At 46.2% G+C, this 22,544-nt stretch overlaps 1 long non-coding RNA gene across 2 annotated transcripts in view; it reads right to left on the reverse strand.

Moving 5' to 3' along the window:
* The window catches only part of LOC142047302 (uncharacterized), a 33,560-nt gene extending 17,447 nt beyond the window's left edge, over positions 1 to 16,113 (reverse strand). For both annotated transcript variants that reach the window (XR_012656491.1, XR_012656490.1), the window contains exons 1-2: positions 16,042 to 16,113; positions 14,406 to 14,559 (exon numbers count right to left, since the gene is read on the reverse strand). This is a non-coding gene — a long non-coding RNA (uncharacterized LOC142047302). The remainder of the gene's footprint in view (positions 1 to 14,405; positions 14,560 to 16,041) is intronic.
* Between the last annotated feature and the right edge of the window lie 6,431 nt (positions 16,114 to 22,544).

Genomic DNA, 22,544 nt, shown 5'->3' on the forward strand with positions numbered 1-22,544 from the left:
CGAGAGTGAACAGAACAGAGACACAGACAAAAGACACACACCCAAAAATTCCCTCCCTGAGCTTTGAAAAATCCAGTTTCCTGATTGGTCCTTTGGTCACGTGTGTGGTTCCCTTTGTTAACCCTTTACAGGTAAAAGAAACATTAACCCTTAGCTATCTGTTTATGACACCAGCTTTGGTATTCTGGTCTTCGTACGCATGGAAACCTGCACATGCAAGGACAGCAGCACTGCAAAGTCAAGCCTTAGCAGGAGGCTTGTCTTTTATGGGATGGTAGGTGTCCTCTTGAGAACTAGAGGTTCTTACAAGTGAAGTTGCAGGCAGAGGAGTAGCTCTATAAGGATAACAGGTTGGCCTCCAGGATTACATGTTCTCAGGAATTTGCAAACCACTTTGTTCGGCATACAGATCAAGCAATGATTTTTCTGACTGCCAGCCCTGTAAGCTCCAACTCTGATCTGAACATCAAACAGGGCTCTGTCTGCCTCCCACACCAGCATCATCAGGAATAAATATAGTCGAGCATTTTATTGATGCTCAGTACAGAAGAGAACCCAGCCTGCTTTCCCATGCCAGTGTTGGTTCTGCAGTGCTAACAGTAGCAAAAACTCAGGAGAGTAAACAGATGTAATTCAGTGACTGAAAACACACAGGGCTTGATTCTCCTGCACTCATTCTGCACCAGTGTAACCTGTTGACTTTGGTATACTTATTTCTATTAGTGTGAGATTGGAACAAGGCCTGCAGGGAACAAAATACAGTAGATGCAAAGTTACTGTCATACTAGTTGCTGTAATTCCATTGACAATGTAGTAACTTCTGATTTACAAGTCAGAGCTGGATCAGGCACCAGAGGCAGAGTAAGAAGGTGCCATTTTTATATTGTCAAATTTACTTCTGAGAACAAACGCCAAAACAGCACTTCCTAAGGATTTCTAGCTTCAATGTGCTCATTATTCTGCCTATGAAAGGATGGAATTCTCATTAATGCTCTCAGGTAACCCTGAAGTCTCAATGTCTGATGGTTTGAAGCCATTCATCTCCTCTGCATGTGCCCTCAGGGACTGACAGGGGCAATCGCATCCTTAAATAAATCTTTAGGTAATTTGTGGCATTGGGTATTGAGTTGCCCTCCTGTTGTCTGGTATTTCCGGAGAACAATGTAGTGGCATGATGAGGCCCCATACAGTGATAATTCTAATAATAAAGAAAGAGAGAGATTTTCATCCAAATGGGCTTTTCTTGGAACTTTCAGGAACCTGATTCCAGCTAATGGAACCTCTCCATCTCAAGTTCCAAACAGCCCCATTCTGCCCAATTCAGTGAACACCTGCCTGACTGCAGACTCTGCAAACAAGTAGCATTTAATGGGCTATACCAGCCACACACCATAAACCAATAATCCAGCACCATGTCAGAGGAAAGCTACTGCCTCCACACAGCTCCCTCCTTTTTAATCCCCCAATAAGGAGTATCTGGTCATAGGACACAGAAATAAACCATCGTCCTGCTGGCTACAACACCAGGTGTGAAGCCAGTATCATAATCCCTGCACTGAACCAGTACTAGACAATTACCATGCAGAAGTAAAATGCCCATCCACATTGCCGGGGTATATACACTGCTATGAAAATGCTCCCACTGTTGGGGACATAGATGACAAAAAGACATTGGAGTGAAGCACCTCACACTGGTGGTACCCCAGCCATTAGCAGAGGCACTTACCAGATCATAGCTGTTAGGGCAGAGAACTGCTGAGGAACATATCACTCTGCTTAGGGCCTCTCTAGATGCACATATAATCCAGTCTATTTCAGGTATTGCTAGGAGACCCACTATAGGAGTACCCAAGCACCCTACACACGTATTACATTTCCAATACAGATGTTTGTCTTGGGTATTGGGATGTATGCTCTTATGAGTGGAGTTAAACTGAAAAGAGGGGACTTTGCAGAATAACTAGATACCGTGTCCTGGAGAAACCCATTCTACAGTAGGTAACAAGCAGATGTATTGCAGTAACTCCTCAAACAGGGACTTTTCCTTGCTGTTAAGGTAAAGAACAGTTAGTTCTTTTGGCCCCTGTCATACGGTTCACTACCCAGATGCCTCTTTATGGCCACACCTTGGGAGTAGCTCTTGACCACTCTGACGCCCCTTCCTTTGGTTGCTCACTCCATCTCTCTCCCTCTCTGGACTCAATTGCTCCCTTTTCATGGCCTTGCCCTTTGAACAAGTCACTATAATTTTCCCCTTACAGGATACCAAAGTTCCACTGGACTATCTGTCTCAGGCAGTCTTCCGTTCCACTGCCCAGACCATGCCACATCCCTAGGGGCTGGCAGGGGAACCCAGGCCTGCCCACTACTCTAGGTTCCAGCACAGCAACCTTGGTCTACCCAATCTCAGACTATTGCTGTTCCTCTGGGCTCTTCCTTTCTTCGTCTACTGGCCCATCACCCAGGTTACCACTGGAGCCTCCTATGGTTACTTCACCCTCTCTCAGGTTCTTGCCAGCTTCTGTATTCTGAGGCAGAATCCCAGGGCTTACGCTCCCCCTAGACCTGCTCCTTGTCTGTAGCCCACTCCCCTCCGGTCTAGGAAGTGACTAAGAGTTCCTTCCTGTACCACCAATTTCCTCTCTCTATGTCTCTCCCAGCTCTTCCCCCAGCTGGGCTTCATCAGCCATTAAGCCCAGCCAGCCCTGACTCTCCTCCAGGTGCAGCCTGTGACAGGGCTAACTGGCCCTTTTTACCTGCACACGCCTTGTCCTGTTGGGTAGACCCCCCCCCACCGTGCCGTCCACAACATTTCCTGTCTCAAGTCCACGAAGAAGCGCTCAGAAGCCAGAAGATTGATATAACTGTCAGGCAGGCAGTAAAGTGGTTCCTTCCAGGGACTAGAGTAACTGAGCTTCCCCTCCACACCAGCATCAGCTACTTCGGTAAGGAAAACAAGAGATGATTCTGAGTCTCATCTACTCCCATTGCCTTCAGGATGTCCGGCCTCTTGTGGCTAGTAATCCTCATGTTACATGGTTCTGAATACACTTCTACTGGCCACCGAGTTGTGGCAAAAATAAACTTCTTTCTACCTTTTTCTGTCCCCAAAGGCTATGTGCAGTGAACTGTCAACTGCCTTTCAGTGCAGGTTCAGCTGGCTGTAATATGGGCAACATGACTGAATGGCAAAGACCAGAAAACTGATAAACTGATCATGTACCAAAAAAGCTGAAACAACGAGCAGGAAAGTGTTACAGGAAAGTAACATCAAACAGCAGAAGTTCTTTGTCTGACTCGGGTCTATATCCTGCTTCAAGACAGCAAAGTTCTGTCAGTAAGACGGACAGAAAGGAAGTGAGAAAGAGAAAAACCACAGTGTTTCAATTATCACTCTCCATTTTCTGTATATGCTGATGAACCCAAGCATGTTCAATCAAGAGGCTTTTGTCCCCAGTGGGTGTGTTCTGATAGATTGTTTTCTCAAGTTCTTCCTCAGCTGAGAGAAAAGTTAAGAACTTTCTTTCAATATCTTGGCATTCTGTGCTGTACAAGAGAATTCTGCAACTAAATTGGTTCAGTGGGTGCTGTGTTTCCAGACACACAGACCCAAACATGCACTATGAGTCTAAAATGACTGATTGCAGATTAAGGAAAACTAGCAGCAAGAAAGAACAAATGTTACACCTCCAGGAGAGAGCACAGTTTATGCCTCTCCTTTGTTAGTAGCTGCAGCCACTCTAAGAACAAGATGGCTGAGGGAAATTCACCTGCAGAGGGCTAGTGCAATGTCTACGCATTGGGGTGAATATCCTACCCCATAGGGAGCTTGTTTGGGTAGGAGAACTTTTTTCTTAGGCTGGGTTAGCAGGTCAGAAGCATAATGTGACAGCTGCGTCTTCATAAGATATAAATGCAATGTTGAAAAAAAATTAAAGCTGAAAAACACGCAGATTAGAGCAGAAGTGGAGGCAAGGCCACAGAGTGGTGGAATACAGGGTTGTTTTTTGTATGCTTCTGATTTTCTCCCATTCCTGCATATACAGCTGAGGGTGGGTCTGTTAACGATTATTAATAATGTGCATTAGGCTGGAATGGTCGCTTTACCACCAGCCCTGGCAAAGGGCAGTGCTTACTGTGCTGCCCTTGGAGCAGAGTGAGATTCTACCCAGTGCACTGGGGGGCAGGGACAGAGCCTGTCCCTTCCCTACCGTCCACCTGCACGGTAGGGAAGGGCATAGTGGCTCTGAATTAGCTGCTGTCTTTTTCATGCTGCAACCTGGCACAGGTAGTGAGGGACGCCTTCCACTCCCGTATGCTGCTGGGCCATGAGTTAGTCCTTATGTAGCACTTTGAAAGGGGCTTTACAGAGATATCTAAGATGTATGGTTCCCAGCCTGAGGGGGGATTGCAATCAAAAGCCTCAACCTGGCAAAGAGTGGATTGGGGCCATGCAGATCCCACTGCAGGATCAGGGCTTCTATTAATGGATGGTTGTTCACATATATTTACAAGCATTGCTGTTCATCGTTTCCTTTCTTTTTTTCTCTCCTTTTATTGCCAGTTCTTTAAATGACAGAAATAAGATCTCCTCTGGTTTCTTGTCCACGGATCCATTAAACAAAGCATTCAAGCAATCCATATCTATTAAATAAAACAGTAAGAAAAGATAAACACATTGAAACTGCCATCCATTAATGCCTGCTGTTCCGAAGCAGACATAAGGATCAAATTAAAGAGGAAAAGCAAGAGGGGAGGCGAAGACAATTACTTCAATATGTCTCAGTGGCATTCTCCAATAAGTGAGATAAGAGACTTAAGCATCATTTCGATATTGTCTGCCTATTTATGAGGTGTTTGCACTGCACAAAGTCACTAAGCAAAGTAAAAGAGGGAGAAGCAGAAGAAGAAGAAAAACAATTAAGTAAATCCAGGCATTCAGGTGACTACGCAGTCCACAGCAGCATCCCTAAGCGCAGGATCAGAACCCAGACCTCCTCTGGCTATTCTCTGTGCTCCTAGGTACCAACCTTGTGAGGTGCTGAGAGCCTTCTGCAAAATGCTCTGTGGCTTCAACTCCCATTCATTTCACTGGGGAGCTGAAGGCACTCAGCACCTGACAGAATCAGACTGCTAAGAAAAGACTTAATGGGCCAGATTCTGATCCTGACTCCAGCCCCTCTGCACCTCTCTGGCAGGGAAAGGGAGATGGAAAGGTGAGGAGGAATCCCAAGCAGGCTCGCCCAGGTCTATGAAATGTGAATGCCAGAGGGCACAGGACAGGATGGGAATTCCAGAGATGGGAGAGGAGCTGGAGTGATTGCCAGCTTTCCGCATGGCCCTTGGGGGCAGGTACAAGTTGCCAGCACACGTTGCATCCCAGAGGAGCTTTGGAGCAGCTGAGGGTCCAGCCCTAAACTATCATCAGATTGACAGAATCGTATAACCCCTTTGTATATCAACTGTAACTTTGCCTCCTGGGGCCTAGTTCCCCCCCTACCCCCCTTGCACCAATTTAACACCAGTGTAACTTCATTTCCCACAATGGAGCTGGTCCTGATTTATCCCAGCAAGAGGAGACTCAGACCCTATGCATTTATGCTTTTAACACAGTCCTTTATGGAGGACAAACATCTTCCTTCTATTCTGAGTATCATTCTATTTAGACGTGCAAAATATTAAACTCGCTGACCGTGGAAATTTCCTCCTTCCACATGCCGAAGCTGATCCTTCCCAATAATGGAAGAAAAATAATTAATGCAGCACCAGTAGCAGGTTACAAATCCAAGGTTATTTCCTCCGAGTTACTGGCTGGCATATAAAGGTAACTTTCCCTGACTGAATTATGAGTTTATTAGGCATGTGAGACATTCCGGCAGCGTGCATAGGTGACACGAAATGCAGACACAAACCCTCGGCCGGCAATTGTTCAGCTTGATTGATCCCTCTCCTGTCCAATTATCAGCCCCAAGATTTGTACAGCGTATAGCTGCTACTTCGAATCAGAGTTTCTACAAGTTCAGACTCCTATCTCCCCCATTCATCTATTTCCCTTGCTTAGCTGTTTATAAATTGCCTCAGAACCTTCACTTAGTTCGTTCCTATTAAATAAAATATTTTCTTCGATGAAGATATCCTGAGATAGCCCTGATTGCAGGGCTCCCAAGAGTGAATAGAGGCAAAGGTTCCCCAAAGTATCAGGGCAAGTTGACACTTAAAACGCTGCATCGGCGCAGCTGCACCAATGCAGGTGTAGTGTTTTAATGAAGACACTCTAGGCCGATGGGAGAGAGTTCTCCAGCTGGTGTAGTTAACCCACCTTCCCGAGAGGAAGAAGCTACGTCAGTGGAAGAAGTCTCCCACCAGCATAGCACTGTCTACTAGGGGGGTTAGGCTGGTATAACTGCATCGCTCACGGGTGTGTGGATTTTTCACACTCCTGAGTGACCTAGCAATACGGATACAGGTCTGTAGCATAGACCAGACCTCAGATTCGGTGGATGTGACATCCTTTCTCTCCTCTAATCCTTGGAACCTTGAAGCAAGAGTCACCTTCCTGCTCCACCAATAAATGGCTCCACTTTTTCAAAAGACCCCGCACCCCAGCTTCCCATGTAGTGCCTGCGGTTCTGACCCCTCAGATGACTACTGGAGTGATTGATTGTATGCAGCCAGCTGCCTCCATGACTTGTGGGGGCCAACCATATAGTCAGGCAGCACTTGCACAAGTAGTTAATTGTGTTGCAAAATCACTTTCATATTCACAGAGAATTTCAGGCCCTTAACATCAATTAATCATGTTGTTAAATTTGCTGCTTTATATGCTGATAGGACTGACTGCCTGGTCAGTGTGAGGTGTACAGAGGTCAAATATGCCCTGAATATATATTGTTAATAAGTTACTATAACTCCCTTTCTGCTTCAATCAGGAAGCAATCAGTCTATTCCACACTCCATGACAAGCAGGATTTAAGCAATCACCTCTTCACCTTAGTCAGGAATAATTGAGCGTCCTGATTTGAAAAGTACTGTCCAAAGTAAAAGTAGATGTGAAAAGAACCTGGGGTTAAAATTAGCAAGCTAATGCTCCTGAACTCAAGAAAAATGATCATCACCTTTTTGGCAAATCTGAGAGGGACATGACCTCCTTGCAAATCAAGCACCAGCTGTACTGATCTCTGGCAAGGACCTTAAGATGGTCTGATTGTATATTAAGTTTCTGTTCATCACTGTCAATCTTCTCCTGTTATTACAGTTTTTGGTGGCCACATGATCATGGGCCATGTAGTGGCATTAGGGTCACCAGATGTCCCAATAAAATTGGGACCGTCCCAATAAAATTGGGACCCTCCCATTATTTAGGTGTTTGTCCCGCGTCCCAACCGATCTGTGGTCAGAATGCAATTTGTCCCAATCTTCTGCTCCGCCAGCAGCACTCAGCCTTTTTTTTTTTGCTCCTCTGGCGGACCCCCCTGCCCCACGTGTCCCAATATTTTCTTCCTCTCATCTGGTCACCTAAGTGGCATTCCTTGGTACACACGCTTCGGAATTCTTTGGTCTTCCTTTTTTATACGTCTCTACCAAGTGAGCCAATAAAATCAACCACATAAGGTCTTTAAAACATCTAAAACTGTCTTTCACCCATTAAATGGGATTGGCTTTTTAAAAATTCTGCACTGAAGTTCAGGGCTGGCCTCTCAGTCTGATACGGTCAAATTTTCAAAAGTGCCAAAGTCACGTAGGAGCCTAAGGCCCATTTTCAAATGTATCATAGGCACTTCAGGGGCCAGATTTTTCAAAGGTATATAGACAGCTGAAGAAGCAGACACCCAGTGAGATTTTCAATAGTGTTTAACCAGCTCAGGTGTTTCTTTGAAAATCCTGCTAGGCACCTATCTGCTATTCTGACACCTAAATACCTTTGAAAATCTAGAGCCTAAAAAACCTAAGTCTTACTGAACATCAATGGGATTTAGGGTCCTGAAGGTAAAATTTTAAAAAGTATCTAAGTGTAGAAGTTTAAGTCCCATTTTCAAAAGTGACTTAGGAACATAGGAGCCAAATACCTACTGATTTTCAATTAGCTCCTAATGCCCAGATTTGTAAAGGTATTAAGGTATTTAGGCATTTCTGTGGTCAGCATTGAAATTCCTAACTGATTTAGAAGCCTAAATATAATTTTCAAGAGGGTTGGAGACATTTAGGAGCCTAAATCAAATTCACAGTCAATGGTATTAAAAGGAGACTTAGGCTCCTAAATCAGTTAGGTGTTGCAGTACTGAGAGCCATAAAGCTTAAATACCTTTTAAAATCTGGGCCTATGTGCTTTTGAAAATTTTGCCCTAAGTCTCTTTTGAAAATAGGTCTTAGGCTCTTTTGAAAGTGTTATCCCTAGTAGCTTATTTTCTCAAACTGATGCAGAATCTACCACAGGGCTTGTCTACATGACTACTTAGTTTGCGGCAAGCTGGGCGGTAAACCTATCCCGCACTAGCTTGCCATGCTCTAAGTGTCTGGGTGGACCCTGCTGCTGTACACTAAGAGTTCCCTAGTGTGCTTTAATCTATTCCTGTTTCAAAACAGGGTTTCAAACCCACTGTAATGGGTCCTTCAAATGCTTTGGCTGATTCTGCATTAGCAACTAACCCATTTTCTACGCCAGTTGAGGAATCCTGGTTAACACCTGTTGTCAGACATGGGTCCGTTTTCCTAGAGTAGCTAGTCAAACACTGAGGTCTGTACTTTACTGTGTCATCTTGGTCACCCTGACTGGTAATAATGTGGCCATGGAAGCATTTTGTTACCCTTACTAAGCCAGTGCTATGCCTCTCCTTACCCAAAAGCAGTGGGGTGCCGAAGTCTCGAGGGCAGAAGTTCTCTTGCTCTGATGCTGGCACTGGTATCTTTTCAGTCTCTGCTGCCCAGGTTTTATTTTCACCTGCTCAGATGTAAGGAAGGAGGGGGTTGGGCAGAGCTGGCTGTCAAATGCAGGAATGAGATGGGAAGCATTTGAAATGGTTTGGGTCTCAGTGACTGGCGGTGCAGGCTCACAGCCATCCTCCTGCTGCTCTCTTAACAAGCCAGAACTAAAGCTGGACATCTCTAATGGCAGGCTGGATTCCAAAAGCTAGGAATAAAACACTTTCTTGAAAGCCCATCAGAGGGCAGGGCACATCCCTCAGGCTTCTGCCCCTCCCAAACCAGCCCCTTTCCCAGCTGCCTTAGTACTTAATTGCTTCTGTGAATGAATTACTTTGACCTAAACTGTTGGTACCGACTGCAGACACAACACTGGGCCATAAACTGGCCAAGGTAGACCTGGGGTGCCTATGGAGTGGAATCAGTGGGGACTGGTGCTGGGAGGGCAGGGACTGGAATTTGCCCCATTCATGAAATATCTGAATTGGCACCGCTGCTTCCTGTGTTGTGAGTTTTTGTGCCTCAATTCCTGAGCTTTGCAGGATTCAAACAAAACACTAACAACGATTTAGGAGTGATGGTGTGATGCTTGGTGGGGGCTTAATCCTAAACCAACTGACGTCAGTGGAAAGACTCCCACTGATTTCAGTAGGCCTCAGATCAGGCCATTAATGCTCAAGTCTTATTGCATCTGTATATCTGAGATGAGTCAAAAGGTGCATTGATTGCTACTGCATCTTGGTTTTGGTGGGAATGTGACAGGGTGGTTGCATCATGCTGTGGACAGGGGTGAAAATCATAGAAATGATGGCCAGATGGCTTGGTAGTGGCGATGGAATTTGTGTACCCCTCGGGGTCATGGGCATGGTGATGTGTTGTTTTGTTTGCGTGAGGACGGTGGTGGTGGTGGGTCTGATGAGGTGTAAATAAAAGGTGCAATTTGAAACATGTTTAGTTAAACCAGTGCAAACTCCAGTGTGGACATTTTAAATTTGATTTAAACCTAGCTCCCAGCTGTTTCACTTAGTTCTGCTGGCAAATTTACAGGCACAAGCTCACCCAAGAGAATTGATTCTAAACCCAGCTTTGTGTCCCCCTACAATGGTTTTGTGTTGATTTAAGTGCATCTTCGGTGTGTGCACATGGCCCAGGGGTGTCCATAATTCTGCCAATGCAGAGAGTGTTTTGATTTTGTGTTATGAGGACATTTTGGAGACTGTGTGATCTATGCACTTGGAATGTCATTGATCTTCTGTAAGTTCCATTTTCACTGCAGTGACCCAAAGGTTAGCAGCTGCCCAGTAACTCAGATACTTTAGGCCTACGTCAAGGAAGAGAGATGTCAGGGCTTTAGCCGTAACTTCACTGATTATGTGGAAGAAGAGACTATAACCTTCATTCAGATTTCCTTAGCAAAATTAATCCATGTTCCTTATACTATGATTGGCAGTAACATAGAGTAACCCCAAGGCCCTAGCAGGAAGGGGACAGTAATTCACTGTGACCATTCAGCTCTCCTTATACATTGTGTTAACCCAAATCTGACTGGAAGTTCTGAAACTGACTGACAGCCCCAGGCGCTCAATCAGGAACTCCACATTGCTTCTGCAACAGGCTGCATAAAACACTGCAGAATACCTATCCGCTAGTCCTGCCTGGGTATGTGCATAGCACCCTGTCACTGTGCAGCAGGTCATACTAGATGATCAAAATGGACTCTTCTGACCTTGAAGTCTATGAGTCTACGAGTCTCATTTGGAGCACCCTAAATAATTCCTTCCTCTAACTTTCACATACTTGCAGGGCTGGCTCTAGCCATTTCCCCGCCCCAAGCACGGCAGCACGCCATGGGGGGCGCTCTGCCACTCGCCGGTGCCGCTGCTCCAGTGGACTTGCCGCAGGCGTCTCTGTGGAGGGTCCGCTGGTCCCGCGGCTCCGGTGGACCTCCTCCAGGCGTGTCTGCGGAAGCTCCATCGGAGCCGCGGGACTAGCGGACCCTCTGCAGGCACGCCTGCGGGAGGTCTACCGGAGCCGCCTGCCGCCCGCCCGGCAACCAGCAGAGTGCCCTCCGCGGCATGCCACCCAAGCACGCGCTTGGCGCACTGGGGCCTGGAGCCGGCCCTGCATACTTGCACTCCTGGGGCAAATCCTGGCCCCACTGAAGTCAATGGAAACATTGCTCATTTTGAAGTCAGTGGGGTCTGATCTTTAGGGAAAAGAAGGTGCTGAGGGTGTGTGGGCTGGTTTAACACAGGCTGCCTTTGCCAGGAATGGAGTCCGGAGCTGCTGCTGGGGTAAGGGTAGCCCTGTTACCCAAACTGAACGAAGTGAAGCACCCCCATCTACTCAGCCCTTTGCCACTGTTTTTCCCCTCCCTGCGTTTGCCGTTTTCTTATTCCACTGGAATAAGAAAACGGCCCCTCGGTGTGATTGGTGGATCTGGCAGTTTCAGCTTTTAATACGTCCTCAATCATTTCTGGCTTCCCTTCCCTGACAAAAGTGCTTCCTCACTTGGCCATAAAACATTGCATAAAGCATTTCCCCTCATAGCCTGGCTGAAGAGAACTGGAACAAACCACTGGAAATTTCATCCTGCAGGCTGTTTTCTTTAACCCTGAGCGTGCCACATTCCCCAAGTGTGTCCATGTATCAATCATTCTTTGCACTTATAGAGCCCCTTTATTGGACGTCTCAGAGCACTTTATCCCCATTTTACAGAGGTGGAAACTGAGGCACAAGCAAGGTAGGAGACCTTGCCCAAGGTCAGAGGCAGTGAGGACAATGGTCAGGTCTCCTGACTCCCATTGCCACCTAGTCTATTCACCAGAATATGCTACTCTCCTGGTAGTATCCATGGAGGTAACCGTGGGCCACAGGGCTGCCCTGCTGCTGGCCAGTTATGATAATAACAAGCGACAGTAGTGCAAGGGGCAAGTGGGAAAGGGGGTTGGGCTGGTAGCTCACATACGTATCCTCAAGGACAATAGACTTGAGAACAGGGTGAAATTAGAGGCAAAGTATCCTCACAGCTCTGTCAGGGATGCAGGAGATTCTGGAATCGCTTACTCTCCAATCCATGCTGCATGACTGGAAGCCATTCAACCCTACCTGAGATGATCACAGGGGGTAGTGCTATCCATTTCACAGGTGGGCACACTGAGGCTCAGAGAGGCCATGTGGCTGAGTGAGTCCTGGGCAGAGCCAGGACCACAGCTCAGGCCCTGCACTCATTCCTTCAGGCCAGACTGCTAGCAGGGAAGTTAAAATAAAAGCAAACAAATCAATGTCCCTTAGAGCTGGGGGGAGGAAGCGAATAATTTCACAAGGAGACACGTTGGCCAATAGAGCACCTCAACACATGCAAGGGGAGGAAGTTCTTATCCCTGCTCTCCCCAGCTCCCGGATTATCTTGGCTGCACAGTTAATTAACCACACAGGAAGGTGAAAGTCAAGAATCATTTTGAATATCTCCCCGCTCCAACCCAGCCTGGTTCTCGTTCTGAATCCAAACCTTCCGAAGTCAGAGAGAGCAGCTCCCCCCCTAGAAACCAGAGACAGGCACAGAGGTTTGGTTACTCCACATCTCTTGGCATCGAGCCAGCAGGTATACCGACTGCACTACAAACAAGGAAATGAGCTGTAATTTTCCAGCCCTACTACTGCAGCTGCTGTGAGATCTCGATCTGTGCCAGTGGGCACTTTGCACTGCACCAAGCACTAGCAGGGCCGTGTAGCCGCAGGGCAGGCAAAGCCATCTTCACCTGGAAAGATCTGTAATGCAGACACAGGAAAAGTAGTTCTGTACAGCACGAGTGTTTTCGGGAGACCAACGGCACCACCCAATTCAACACGGTGTTTGGAGTGGGAGAGGCACCACTCCTCATTACTGAAACCTTACTGGCTGTCTCGAATGAAACTCTGGCAGAGAGAAGAGAGACCTGTACTTTTGGGGTGGGCTTTGGAGACCCAATTTCCAATATAATTAGTGGGAGCTGGGTGCCCAGGTTCTCTGTGTGGCTTTGAAAAGCTCCATCTTTTTGCTTTTCTAATGACGTGCACAAAGTCACAAACAACTGTTGGGAGGGAGAATCCCTGCAACCTCCTACAAGGGCAAATTCCAGTCCCTGCCCTCGCAGCAGGAACCCCCTTCCAGTCCCCTCCATAGGCACCCCAGGTCTACCTTGGCCATGGAGTCTCCCCTCTCTCTGGTACCATGGGCTGGTACCATCAGGTGCCAAGTTCTTGACGTACAGGAACAGACTCTCTGTGCACCAGGTTCCCATACCATTTGGCCCAGGCGCTCCTCCAGCTGGACGGAGGGGCAGCCAGGCCAAACTTGACTGGCTTTGCAAACCTATGTGCCACTCACTGAAATATGGTGTGCTTGTAAACTCCCTTGCTTGAATATTCAGAGAAAGTGAATCAGATACCAAGAAGATGGGTGTTGAGAAGATTGGGTTGCCAACTCTCCAGGATTGGCCAGGAGTCACCAGGAATCAAAAATTATGTCATGTGATGAAATCTCCAGGAATTTGTCCAACCAGAGTTGGCAACCCTGTGAGAAGCCCCTAAATGCACGCACGCACCCTAAGAGGTACAGGCCCCTGCCTAGGGGACTGAGATGCATTACACATTGCAAACCTGACAATGTCCTCGGCCCACCATCTTGCTTACGGCTAAACATCAATTCAGTGAAACACACAAAGACACAGCTCAGACAGAACAGGGAGCTCAGCGAAGAACGATCAGAGAGGGACAGGAAAGTGACAGCAGCCAGGCGGACTAGAGGAAATGCTACAGGGGATGGGTTGGTTGATTTCTGAGACAATTCTGCCCTCTGCTGGTCCACATCATTGACAGTGGTGGAGAACAAAGATGGAGAACTTTGCTCTGGGCATGTTTCCTGTAGTAACTCTGCTAGGTTCAGCGCTTTGGGTCTAGCGAGATGCTGTGATGGACGGTGGTACATCGAATGCTCATATGTTCAGAGACCAGAAAAGGATCATTGTGATCATCCTGTTTGACCTCCTGCATAACACAGGACGTAGCACTTTCCCTAAATCAGTAGTTCCCAAACTTTAACAGCACATGAACCCCTTTCACTAAATTGTGAAATCTCGGGAACCCCCTCCTAAAAATGAATATTTCCAGGGATTTAAGTTTACATTTCTTCAGTGTGATGGATATGCTTGCTTTGCTCTGCATAGCTCTTGGAAGTCTGGAACCATTGCCGGCTCCCCCGTTGATGGGGACAGGGCTTGGGTTGCCAGCCCCAACTGCCTGGCCCCACTCTTCCTGCCGCTCAGGCTGTCTGCCCTGCAACCGGGTCCCACCTGCTGCCTCCAGTGCCCGGGATCCTCTGGCCACCATTAGTGAAAATTTTCTGGCAAACTCCCTGTAATGTTCTGCAAACCCCCAGGGGTTCGTGAACCCCACTTTGGGAACCACTGCCCTAAATGATTCCTGCGTGAACTACAGTTTCCTACCTCACTGCTGATGCTTCTGTCATTCTGTCTCTGAAGGGCCTGGACCAGCCTCAGGTGAGTTTTCAAGAGCAGAGGGGTGTGCATTTGTGCCTGGTGAAGCAAGAGATACTGGATGTCTTCCTAGAGTCTATTGCTGGGAAACGGTCAGCCAGCCCTGCATGTTAACATAGGTGTTTTAAAGGAAAAGAGAGAGACTTGGATCATTTTCACAATTTGGGTTTGCACAGCACTTTGATAGTGCACAGTATCATTGGGCTGGACGCTGCTGTCCTTGCTCAGCCAAAACTTCCCCCTGAAGTCATGATATATATTATTTTAACTGGGCAAATGAGAGATAGGAGAGGAACACCACTCACTGAGAGCTGCCATGAAATTATTTCATGCTCCTGGGTTCTTTAAATAATCCCCCTTCTATTCTCCCTCTTGACACCATTAGGGCTACTGTGAATTTACCACATCTTCATATAACTTTTCTGCTACTTCTCTCTCCAACACAGACCCTATCCCCAACCCCACTCCCTACTTTATCAGCTCCAACATCATATTAAGTGGTAGTAGGGTACATAGGGTGACCAGACAGCAAGTGTGAAAAAATTGGGATGGAGGTGGAGGTAATAGGAGCCTATATAAGAAAAAGACCCCAAAATCGGGACTGTCCCTATAAAATCGGGACATCTGGTTACCCTATGGGTACATGGCATTAATCTTTCTGCCTCATTAGTCTTTCTGCCTCTTTTATCCTGGAGAGATTGTGCTCATTGGTGTTTCCAGAGCCCTGCCAACTTCTTATCAAAGTTCACATTGCAATGATGCAATTATTTTAGATCTCCAAATGTTTTTACAGCTGAGGAAATGGAAGTAATAACAGGTTAAGTGACTTTGCTGAAGATCAGAGCATGAGCCAATGGCAGAGCTAAAAACAGAACCCCAGGCTCCTGCTTCCTTAATCATATGCCCTGGCCGCTGAAAAACAGCCACCTTCGTAATGCTCTGTATTCTCAGAAAAGGGTAGATGAGTGTGATTCCAATACACGAACACCAATGTGGAGTTTATTAGTCATAAACTGCCAGTTAAACAGCACAGGAAGTTGACTCAAGTTTCCTCACTCTTCATTTTTTCACTTACCATGTTACAAGATTTCTCTCTGTTTACTGGGAACATCTACCAGAGGAGGATGAGCAGTGGTTTGAGCATTGGCCTGCTAAATCCAGGGTTGTGAGTTCAATCCTTGAGGGGGCCATTTGGGGGATTGGTCCTGCTTTGAGCAGGGGTTTGGACTAGATGATCTCTTGAGGTCCCTTCCAACCTTAATATTCTATGTTTTTCAGGGGAACAGAACCTTTACAAGTCAACAGGCTGCCAGTTAACCCATTGACTGCTAGCATTTTCCATCTTGCCAGCCGAAAGAGAGCAGAGGATAACGGACAATGTATGTCTGCATATATTTCAGAGGGGATACTTGCAACATCTTTCAAAACTGAGTTCCTGATAAGACCTTGCTTCATAGTGATAAGGAAGCTATGTTATTGTTAGGAAGACTGCCTCCTTATCTGTCTCTCTTAAAGCAACAAGTACAGACGCGAGTTAAAGTTGCTAGGAGGCTCTCATCCCAGGGCTGAACTCCCGCAGACTCACCTAGTAAAACCCACGTGTGCTGATTGTTCTCAATTCTTAGCCCAGGGTAAAGTGAAGGTTCATTCTTTTTTATTCTTTGTGCCTCTGAAAAAAAATAATGAGAAACAAATCACCTCACTGTGACTTTATGGATGAAAGGTTACACATGGAAAACTCACGGAAGTCAAAGTTAGCCATCGCAACTCTGTTCAGGCCCCTTGCCTGGTGTTTTCTAAAGTTATATAGAGTAAGGAATAAAAGTTGGGTGCAGTGTAGCAGTTACAGTTACCATGGGAACCATAACTGGTATGTGTGAAAATTCCACACCAATCGTTTGCATCGAAACAGTTTCTTGCATTTAAAACAACAGGAGTGAATGACCATCAACCAAAACTACAAGCCTGGCCCTACAAGGAGCTGATTTGCCTAAGGCAGGGGCTCTCAAACGAGGGGTCAGGACCCCTCGGGGGTCACAGGGTTCTTAAATGGAGGGTCGTGAACTGTCAGCCTCCAACCCAAGCCCCACTTTGCCTCCAGTATTTATAATGCTGTTAAATATGTAAACAAGTGTTTTTAATTTATAAGATGGGGTCACACTCAGAGCTGAAAGGGGTCACAAGTACAAAAGTTTGAGAACCACTGGCCTAAGGTCACCCCAAGCTAGGAGCACTGAACCCACAATACAGATTTTACTAGTCATGTTTTAATCACTGAGACATGCTTAAGAACATAAGAATGGCCAATTTTGGTCAGACAAATGGTCCATCTAACCCAGTATCCTCTCTCCCAACAGTGGTCAATTCCAGATGCTTCAGAGGGAATGAACAGAAGAGAACAATTTCCAGTGATCCATCCCCTGTTGGCCAGTACCGGCTTCTGGCAGTCAGTGGTTTAGTGACACCCACAGCGTGGGGTTGTGTCCCTGACCATCTTGGCTAATAGCCATAGATGGATCTATCCTCTGTGAACTTAATTCTTTTTTGAACCCAGTTATAGTTCTGGTCTTCACAACATCCCCTGGCAACAAGTTCCACAGGTTGACTGTGTGTTATGTGAAGAAGCAGTACTTTCTGTTGTTTATTTAAAACCCGCTGCCCAGGAATTTCACTGGGTAATCCCTGGTTCTTGTGTTGTGTGAAGACCCTGGTTTTGAGTTACGAGAGGTGCAGAGTCTCTTCATTTTCCACTTCTGAAATCAGAAGCGTCCTAGGTGCAAAAAAAGCAGCCAAATATTTGTTTAAAGTATGATTGAAGCACCCGTTTTCCTCTCCATACTCTTTCTCCCACCCCAAACTAACTGTTGCTGATCTTCCTGGGGAAAATATTTTCTTTGGGTTTAGACCATGCAAGAAAAAAAATTTCAGCCTGAGGGTTAATCTTTGTGGCTACGTCTAAAAAAGGCTTAAAGGACAATGCTTCCAGCTTTGACCTCAGCACAATGCAGTCAAACTGCTGCTGCTGCGCCAATGAGCTGCAGAAGCAGAGTACCTTGAGATTTATTTTTAGTGTCAGAAAGGCTGCCCCGAATCCAAAACTCTCTGGGTATCCCCCTTTTCTAGGGCTCTGCTTGTAGGCTCAGGACTGAGCCCAGAGAAAGAAACAAAGACACAAAGTCACCAAATGAGACCCTGGGCAGCATCAAGCAGTCAGAATTGTAACGATAGAGACTGATTACAGTTTTGTCAAAAGAAACCCCTGCAAGAAATACTTGGAGCTCAGTGTGACAGATGGCAATTTCCCAGCAATGTCCTGGACAAACCTCACTGAATGAAGCTGAAGTATTTTGGGGTCCATTGTATTAAAACCACAATTGTTTGTGTGTTATGGTGAGACTGGATGCTATTTCGCTGGGATGAGGGGGGTTATGCTAATGAACTTCCTCCACTGAGCAGCTCTCTGAAGCTTCAGCGGGGGGAGCGGGCCCATTGTCTGGCTGATTACCTGTTCAACATCTCTTCAAAGGTTCAAACTGGATTCTCTGGAGACTAGCAGGCAAAGAAAGGATGTTGGGATAAAGAACCTGGTGGCGAATTGACACAGGGCTTTTGTTCTTATGCAGCCAGACCCTCTGGTCCACAGAGGGCGCCAATCCTTAAGGAAGGCTTGGAAAGACTTTGACGGATGAAGGCCCCTTACGACTGGGTTCTCATTTTGAGCAAAAAGTGCAATGAACTTGAAAATCCAGGGGAAATCCCTGTGGGGGAAGAGGGACATTTTGAAGGTCTGCTCCTGCCAGAGCCCTTGTTGGAGAGGGATGGCCTCTAGGAAGCTTATTCGCATACACATAGGTTCTTTTATTGTTTCTAATATGTTTTCTCTGTAGTGCCTTTACCTTATGAATAAAATAGGTTTGCCTGGAAAGAATAGTGTGGTCACTTATAACTGGGGCGATTATCCCGTGTACCCTTTCAGAGGGGAGTGGTGAAGCAGGCCCGTTTAGGCAGACTGTCTTTTGCTGGGAATTACACAGTGATGGCAGGGACCTGTTCAACCTGGAAGTACCCTGGTCAGCAGGGAGAGAGACACAGGCTTCCACCCAAGAGAGGTGATGGCTAGGAAGCCAGAAGCCTGCAGTGGCTGATGCCCTTAAGGACATAAGAAGGGCCGTACTTTGTCAGACCAATAGTTCATCTAGCCCAGTATCCTATCTTTCAATACTGGGCCCTTTGCTGGACTTCTGAGGGGAAATAAAGGTGCAGTTGCCTACAACTGTGACACTCAGTGTTTAAAAAACAAGTCAATGTCCATTTGTTCCTCCAGGGAGAGGATAACATCATCAAACAATCAACTGTTTTAACCAAACTGGATCAATAGAGAAATTACATTTGGCAATTGCTCTATGCTGGAAACTCTCTCCCAGTCCCTGTCCTTCCAGAAGTCTTAAGTCTTTAAATATCTCTTGTAGAAAGAAGCCAACACTTTCAGCATCTACAACGGAGACAAAATTAGAGATGAACATCCCAGCTCAGAGGTGAACTTTGCAGCTGGGCTGTATTGCTACAAGCTGGACTGGATATAAAAAAAAAGGCAAACTTTCTGAAAGTTCAGAATTGTAGGCAAACCTAATGGTCCTTCCCCAAGAAAAAAAAAAACACCTATGTAACAAATAAAAACTGGGACACCATTTGGAAACTGCTTAAATTCATATTCACACTTGCTGAGGACTGAAGCTCAGCATCATCTTCATACAAATTCACTCTCTCAGATACTGAAGTCATGTCTGCACTAGAAACTGCTGTGCTGGGGGAAAGCAGTTCAGCATGGTCAGCAATGGTAAGGTGGTGCAATATGAGAGGCCTAAACTGTATGCTAAGATACATGTCTAATCCATGATGCATCTCTGCTAAGTGCGAGGCTGCAGTATGGATCAGCAACATGTCTGGGTTCTATCTCATCAATGCTGCAAGATGTTTTACTGTGTAACAACCTAGGCCCCTATGACTCTAGTTTCTACAGCAGAGGGAAAGCCCAAATGTGCAGACAATGTAAAATGAATACCGAGGAGAGAGCGATACTCTGATCTGGAGGTATTAGTGGAGTTACACCAGGGATGATATTGGCCCACTGTATAATGTATTCTTTGTCCAGCTACGTGCGATGGTGATGGCTATTACAACTTGATGGGAGAATACAAGAAAAGGATGCAAGAAGAGAAAGATGAGTCTTACAGAGAAGAGGAGAGACTGAGGTCTGACTCCAATATGATTTCAGCTTCAGCATTCTGAGCCAGGGACTGGCTCCAATCTCTATAAAACTAGGACTTGCAGCAATACCTAAGTCCCTGAAAGAAAAACCTTATCGTGAGCTCTGCAGTCACCTACTATGGACGTGTTTGGTTTAATGTTTGGCTGCTAATGCTGGCTCGGTTTCAATCAGGAAAAACACAGCCAGGCTGTAAGGCCATGGCTGGAGAAATGTCCACACCCACTTATAAATACAGCTTTGACTCTCCCACGCCTATTGCAATAACAGCTTGCAGCTTATGATTACAGAATCTGAACATTTCCAGGACATGAGTATTTTTATATACAAGGAGACTCATTTGGACAGCACATGGAGAAAAGTGAAACTCCCTCAGTAGAAATGTAGAAGGAAAGTCCTCATTTGTCAGTGCACTGCAATATACTAATTGCAACCCTAGATCCAATGTCCCTCTGCTTACAGTGATATTATTTTGGGTGAGGGAGTGAACAGCTTTGGAGTCCAGGTGAAATTCACTCCTGCACAGAAGCTAAACCAAGGCTTGTCTATGACCCAGGCGATTTGTTGAGAGATTCTCAGGCCTCAATTATGTTTGCCTTTTGCACAGGCATGAATTTCACCCTTTACGAAGTTCCGCTGTATCTGGTCAGGCATTTCTGACATGCTTGTTACAGTGGGATCCGAGCACTCTGTTACCCTGCGTGTGTCTCTGCACAAGGCAAAAATACATATAAAGATGGGGAATCTGAAACAACAACAAAGAGAAGGATGTTAATGACAAAGCAAGACACACTGGTCTAGGATTAATTAAACCAGTCTGTAATGTTTATGTAGGAAACTGTAATCTGGGATATCCATGGGGAACACAAACCAGGATCTGTGATGTATTTGTATTATCAAGATTGAGGTCCCATTGTGGGAGGCACTGTACAAATACACATGCCTACACCTTTTGAGTTAACTGATTGCTAATTAACTCAAGGGAGTTAAAGCCTTTGTAAAAGTTAGTCAGGACCCTTCCAAAACATTTGTTCCAGGCTACAAATGTTTGTGGTTTACACTAGAGATCAGCCTACCCCAAAGAAAAACAGACCAGACAGACAAAGGTTGTGTGACATACGCACGGTTACACAGGAGGTCTGTGGCATAACATACAATCAACTCCAGCTCTCCGGCACCCTTACTCTAACCGACCACGGTGCTGAACCACCCTAAAATATACTACTTTTAACAAAGTGCCTGGGGAGCATACAGCTCACTAGAAGCTGGCTTGATTTTTTCTTTTCATATTTTTCTGTGCCATTTTCATTCCTATCAAAGGTGCTGGGTTAAACAACAGGCTCATCCTCTGCTTGGACTTGGAACTTGCAGAGAAGTTTCAGAATTGGCCTAGGACCTCACAGCAATTCCAAGACCAGCAGACCAGTGCCACAAACACTGAGCTTATTGCAGGTCAGGCTGGAGAAGCTGGGCTGTCAGAGGGAATCTTCTGATTCCAATGAGGATGAGAAACGCCCTCGACTTGCTGGCAGAGTAAATTGCTTTTTGCAGACCTGCTCTTCACTTCCAAGGTCTGGAAGCCCCAGCCATCTCTGCTAAAACAATCACTATTTCAACGGCTGGCTGCTCCAAATCCTCAGCTTTTGTGCAGCATGTTTTGGCAAACTCCAACCCATCTCAAATTAATTAGTTAATTTCTATGCTATTTCCTTATCATCTGCCCTCGGCTCCCTGCTCTTAAAAAGCATAAGCCTTGATGCTATTCAAGATTCTATATGCTTTCTTGATATTCCCTCTTGCTCATCTAAGGCCTAGTCTACACTACAAACTTATGTTGGTAAAACTATGATCCTTAGGAGTGTGGAAAATCCACACTCCTGAGCAACAGTTATACCAAGCTAACCCTCAGTGTAGACAGAGCTATGTCTACAGGAGGGCATCTCCCATCAACATAGCCACCACTGGGAGGTGAAGTACCTACACTCAGGGCCGCTGAGAGCAGGTTCAGGCCCCGGTGAAAAATTTTTTTCGGCTCCCCCAGCCAAGGCAGACCGGCTAAACAGGGCCAACGAAGCCGGGGAAGCCAGGCCCCACGCCCCCTTCCGGACCTCCGAGTCCCAGTAATTTGTACCGGTTTCCCCCCTTTCTCGTCGGCCCTGCCAACACTGACAGAAGCTCTGCTGTTGGCATAGGTACCGTCCTCACTAAGCATTACTACAGCGTGGTGTAAAAGTGTTTATCCATCGAGCTGTAACCCTGTTTTTAACAGCCCTCTTGATTTTCCTCCTCCTCAGCCTCCTGTCAACCTCCCACAACCCCAGCCCCACTCCATTCCCTGCTGAACACTCTGTTGGCTGCAGACCTCCTTTTGACACATTGGTTTTCTTGCCTGTTTGCTATCCCCAGAGCCCCTCCCGTGTTTCCACAGAGAACTGTCCGGGGTCCAAACAAAACAAGACTCTTTTCCAATCTCATTTTCTTCCCTACATTTTGAATTCCTGCAACCCAGGGAAATAAACACTGACACTGGAGCTTCTTTGCTGCAAAGAGCAGCTCTCCGAGCCTGTGCGTTATTCATCTGCTTGGCAAGTAAAAAGACAAGTCAAGTCACTGCACTGTGACTTTTTCTTATCTGTCAAGCATTCCAATCTGACTTGGGGTGAAAAGACATTAGATGCCGACACTTTTTGGCACCAGGATCCTGCCTAGATCTGATCATTTTAGTGGCAAGGGTCTGTGATAAAATATGGAAATATTAAAGACAAAAAGCAATGGCCCCTTACAGTGATCAGTAACATCTGCAGCAGGATTAGTCCCTCTGC

The sequence above is a fragment of the Chelonoidis abingdonii genome, chromosome 9, assembly GCF_003597395.2.
Source record: "Chelonoidis abingdonii isolate Lonesome George chromosome 9, CheloAbing_2.0, whole genome shotgun sequence".
Classification (NCBI taxonomy): domain Eukaryota; kingdom Metazoa; phylum Chordata; order Testudines; family Testudinidae; genus Chelonoidis; species Chelonoidis abingdonii.